Source organism: Schistocerca serialis, chromosome 8 (assembly GCF_023864345.2).
Source record: "Schistocerca serialis cubense isolate TAMUIC-IGC-003099 chromosome 8, iqSchSeri2.2, whole genome shotgun sequence".
NCBI classification, from domain to species: Eukaryota; Metazoa; Arthropoda; class Insecta; order Orthoptera; family Acrididae; genus Schistocerca; species Schistocerca serialis.
Window position 1 is genome coordinate 441,011,293 of NC_064645.1, and position 6,075 is coordinate 441,017,367.

Sequence of the window (6,075 nt, forward strand, 5' to 3'; positions counted from 1 at the left end):
AATGAAATATGGACGATAAATAGTTTGGACAAGAAGAGAATAGAAGCTTTCAACATGTGGTGCTACAGAAGAATGTTGAAAATTAGATGGGTAGATCACATAACTAATGAGGAGGTATTGAATAGAATTGGGGAGAAGAGGAGTTTGTGGCACAACTTGACAAGAAGAAAAGACCGGTTGATAGGACATGTTCTGAGGCATCAGGGGATCACAAATTTAGCATTGGAGGACAGTGTGGAGGGTAAAAATTGTAGAGGGAGACCAAGAGGTGAATACACTAAACAGATTCAGAAGGATGTAGGTTGCAGTAGGTACTGGGAGATGATGAAGCTTGCACAGGATAGAGTAGCATGGAGAGCTGCATCAAACCAGTCTCAGGACTGAAGACCACAACAACAAAGTACCAAACATGATACAAGGGCAGTTCAATAAGTAATGCAACACATTTTTTTCTGAAACAGGGGTTGTTTTATTCAGCATTGAAATACACCAGGTTATTCCCCAATCTTTTAGCTACACAACACTATTTTTCAACGTAATCTCCATTCAATGCTACAGCCTTACGCCACCTTGAAATGAGGGCCTTTATGCCTGCACGGTACCATTCCACTGGTCGATGTCGGAGCCAACGTCTTACTGCATCAATAACTTCTTCATCATCCGCGTAGTGCCTCCCACGGATTGCGTCCTTCATTGGGCCAAACATATGGAAATCCGACGGTGCGAGATCGGGGCTGTAGGGTGCATGAGGAAGAACAGTCCACTGAAGTTTTGTGAGCTCCTCTCGGGTGCGAAGACTTGTGTGAGGTCTTGCGTTGTCATGAAGAAGGAGAAGTTCGTTCAGATTTTTGTGCCTACGAACACGCTGAAGTCGTTTCTTCAATTTCTGAAGAGTAGCACAATACACTTCAGAGTTGATCATTTGACCATGGGGAAGGACATCGAACAGAATAACCCCTTCAGCGTCCCAGAAGACTGTAACCATGACTTTACCGACTGAGGGTATGGCTTTAAACTTTTTCTTGGTAGGGGAGTGGGTGTGGCGCCACTCCATTGATTGCCGTTTTGTTTCAGGTTCGAAGTGATGAACCCATGTTTCATCGCCTGTAACAATCTTTGACAAGAAATTGTCACCCTCGGTCACATGACGAGCAAGCAATTCCGCACAGATGGTTCTCCTTTGCTCTTTATGGTGTTCGGTTAGACAACGAGGGACCCAGCGGGAACAAACCTTTGAATATCCCAACTGGTGAACAATTGTGACAGCACTACCAACAGAGATGTCAAGTTGAGCACTGAGTTGTTTGATGGTGATCCGTCGATCATCTCGAACGAGTGTGTTCGCACGCTCCGCCATTGCAGGAGTCACAGCTGTGCACGGCTGGCCCGCATGCAGGAGATCAGTCAGTCTTGCTTGACCTTGCGGCGATGAGACACACGCTTTGCCCAACGACTCACCGTGCTTTTGTCCACTGCCAGATCACCGTAGACATTCTGCAAGCGCCTATGAATATCCGAGATGCCCTGGTTTTCCGCCAATAGAAACTCGATCACTGCCCGTTGTTTGCAACGCACATCCGTTACAGATGCCATTTTAACAGCTCGGTACAGCGCTGCCACCTGTCGGAAGTCAATGAAACTATACGAGACGAAGCGGGAATGTTTGAAAATATTCCACAAGAAATTTCCGGTTTTTTCAACCAAAATTGGCCGAGAAAAAAATGTGTTGCATTACTTATTGAACTGCCCTCGTATAATACAATACTGGCGCTCCATGAAAATTTACATCCCGAAAACCACCTTGAAAAGCTTAATATCAGGTCGAGGTAAACTTCATTGGGAATCTGGACATATGACTGTGTACTTTAAGCCAAATTATGCATATTAGTATGGTTCAAGAAATTCCAATGCTATTGGAGTATCCTCTAATGTTTTTCTTCTTTTATGACATAATGTAAGATCTCTTAATGTTTTACACATACAAACATATGGGCTTCCTACATTATGGTAGCTGCGCAAGCATGGTGTCGCCTGTTATCTGCGCTCTCTGGCAACTGATGAAACAAACCTATTTCTAACAGGTCGCGGAGAAAATATTACAAATGGTGGTTTGAAAAGTGTTACTTTCAAAGTAAATATCCTTTTACGTAAGTTGAACTATGTGCGAGAATGTACCATGAATTTCTTAAATCACAGAGCGTTTGACTCTCATTTAAAAATCAACTCTTTGATGACGAGCCACTTAGAAGAATTTCGAACCCTGAAGATCAGACATTTATGTCATTATTAAAAATTTTACTGGCACATTTTTGTGATATGTCTTAAAGTGTAACACGCCCAAAAGAGATCAACATTATATGCGAAAGCTGAGCTTCTCTTGCAGCTTGTTTACCTTAGAGACCAACATTATATGTGAAAGCTTTGCTTTTCTTGTAGCGACACTGTGTATATTAATTTAAACTATTAACTTTCCCTGTTTATGTGTTCATGCTACTTAACAGTGATGTTCCTGTTGGCTGACTACATCACATGTCTTATGCTCTGATATTCGCTGTCATCGGCTGGCGAGATCACATGACATGAGCTATGACTAGCTTACAAAAGTGCATCGCAATTTCAATTTCAATGACTCAGAAAGTAACATGCGGTGTTTGATGGAATTCCAGTGTGTACTATTGTAATACGAAAATACACAGCATACATGTTGCTGCACATCAAAGATATTTCCAAAACATGTCTTTTTCCCTGAGTTTCGTTTTCTAAAGTGCCGGGAAATTGTATGCCCATGTATAAAACCATAATCATTCAAAGGATTGATAAGTTCTGCAGTTCCAAGGGAAAATATACTGTCACTTAACACGGAAAAAGCGTGTTTTCACCCGGGAGAAAGTGTATTTTTAACCGGGAAATCCAGAAATTTTTTTTTTCCTTGTCCGCGTATACACCCTGGTCAAGCATTTAGACTAGTTGTGAATTTTAGGATCAAATTATCTTGTGGCACAGTGTGTATACATAGCACTAAAGCTCAAAATACGACATGGTTTAGACACCTAGTCGTCATGTATCAACAACAACGGACTGTTGTTATAACCAAAATGAACTGTTCAACAATATGAGAGCCAGTAGCAACTATGTAACAAACACTGAACCTGAATGAAATTTTCACTCAGCATCAGGACCTTTGCCTCCTGCAGGCAAGTGCTTCACCATCTGAGATACCCAAACACGACTTACAACTCATCCTCACAAGTTAATTCCACCAGTACCTCATCTTCTACGTTCCAAACTTCACAGAAGCTCTCCTGTCCACGAAAGGCAAAGGTCCCAAGTTCAGAGTCTCGGCCCCACACACAGTTTTAATATGCCAGGAAGTGTCAAATATTGAACCACTTGACGAATGACCATAAAGAGATGTAAGGTATTGAGCTCATTTGAAACTCCAAAAATACTGCATTTGTTGGAAGGAAATAACAAAAATATAATAGAAAACTGGTAAATGTAAGATATATAAATTAAAATGGAAAAGTAAAGACCATTCAACTATTGATTCAAATCATACTGACGTACTGCAAAAAACAGCTGTCAACAAGATAATGCTATTCGAAGAACGAGGAACAGGAAACATGTTGTCCATGGAAGAAAGTAAGTGAGGGCTTGAAAAATAAGGGGGAAAAATAAAAAAAAGTAAATTAAGAAGTGACAGTTGAGCTACTTATAGAAAAAGGGACTCAAAAAAGCTGAAAATGGGGGGGAAAGAAAAACCCTCTTCCATTTAAATCTTGCTTGTCATATAGACAGCAAAAAGTCATTTTACCTTCGTACACAGTAGGAAGTGAACTTGGATTTAATTTAGGCCCTGTAACTAGGAATGTTCCTCGCACTTTATACTTCTTTAATCTTCCTTCTACATCATGTACTTGAATTCTCTCTCTCTCTCTCTCTCTCTCTCTCTCTCTCTCTCTCTCTCTCCCTCTCCCTCTCCCTCTCCCCCCTCTCTCCCCCCCTTTTTTTCCCAAACTGGGTATCATAAGTATGGTGAACAACCCAAATATTTCATAACTCCTTCAAGATATTGAAACCAATAACATCAACAGGTGACAGCAAAGTTAACAGTTATTTTTTAATTGTTGGTGTTCATAACTTTTGTTACCTACTAAGACAATGAAGCATCCCTTTCATTAAATTTCCAGTTAATATTTGCAGAAAGTTTCCAGCCTTATGTCATGCAGCTCAACAGCTCTTCAGTGTAGTTTAATAATCACTTTATTCACCAGAAATAATTGGTTAAATATCTCTGTGAATCATCCACATACTGAAAGCTTACAAAGTGACCAGAATCATGGCACTCTGTTCTTTTCGGTGTTTGCACTTGGCTATTTTTAGCATAATGAATTGGTAAAAGTAACGTAGTATGTAGATAAAACTAATGGTTGATTTAAAATATTGTAGTTAGGTCAGGGGAAGGGGTGACAGTCAATCCTAATTTAGTATGGATCTTAAAATAATGAGCTTTCTAATCTGTCTCCTTGTTAACTTGGCCAATTTTGGACTATGATGTGGGTAGGGTAGAAACCAGGTCCCATCCCACTTATTGACTGCAGTGGGGGGAGATGTAGTGTGAAAGAAACAGGTGAAACTGATATCACAGTAGATGAGTGTTTAAATACTTTTTGTCATTTCAGTTGTAACTGAATCACCTTACACACTGAAAACCAAAACAATTATATGTAAAAAAGGCAGATTGAAGGTAGCAGGAAGGTAATGCCATGCCTGGAAAGCAGTGTGTTCAAACCATCTCTTGGGTTAATGACAGCCTTACCTTCCAAACAATGGGAAGTCAGGTAGGGATGTCACAATGTAGAAAAAGACATATTGCAATTTACTGTAAAAATAACACACATGACCACTGCCAGATTTGACAATCATGTGTGTGAGGTGTACTTGATTGTGTGAATGGCTGATGTGTGTGTGTGTCTTTTTCTGGCAAAGTCTGTGGCCGAAAGCTTATGTGTAAAATGTCTTTTAATTACGCCTGTCTGCAACGTAGCACGTTATCTTTACGGTAAGTAACAATCTATCTTTTCCTACATTTTTGATACAGCTTTACCTTTGATTAAAATAAATGGTTGGAATTCCATCGTAAGATGCGTTAAGAAGTATCCTTGAATATATTGAAGACAGATTGTTTGAGGATGGACACAGTGTTTGAAACTAGTCATCACCAATAACAAGGGATACGTCTTAATGCAACTTCTAATGGAATTCCAACCATTTATTCCAACAAAGCAAAAGTAGCAGTTCTACTTCACCTTCAGCATGCTGGAGGCTGGTACAAAAAAAGCTTTACTGTTTCTAAAAAATTATATATTGGAAGATACAAAACAGCATTTGTAATAGCTTTTAAAATGGTACTGCACAAAGTATTGTTTGACAGCTCAACCTGACAATAATGCAAAACACTACTAGCCCCAGTACCTCCTATTTCTCTCAATTGATATGTAGGAAGTTCAAATACCAAAATAAAGTGTGTGAATGATCAGAAAAAGAAAAAAAATATGTTGGGATATCAAATGATATGTTTGCAAATGTATTACAGTTGTCAGATATTGAGATTTGTGCATATAAACACAGAATTTACTTATTATATTTTTGACATACAATGGACAGTGGTGTCCAAGGCTGTTAAGTTATTATGGGCAAACAAAGATTATTATGTAGAAACACAAAGAGGAGGAGGGACTGCTTACACCAGAGACAGAGCCAAAAGTCTGTCCCCAAAACTGTGCGAACTGTACTGAGCCATTTTTGGCCATTCTAGACCTCTGAAAGTTGTAGTAATGTCAATTTGTCCTCATAACATAAAAATTATTAGGTATGAAGTTTTACGCACATTGGCAGATTGTAGTAGCTTCAAGAATAGCTTCTTATCAGGGAGCAATGATCAAGATCAGGTGCAACAACACACTTTTAGTGTGTTCCCTTCATTAACTTTGCTACAAGCATCCAAAGGGCTATTGATATAACCATTAACAAGTTGCTGATCACAAGTTTATATCTTTAGTGGAATACTAAAAT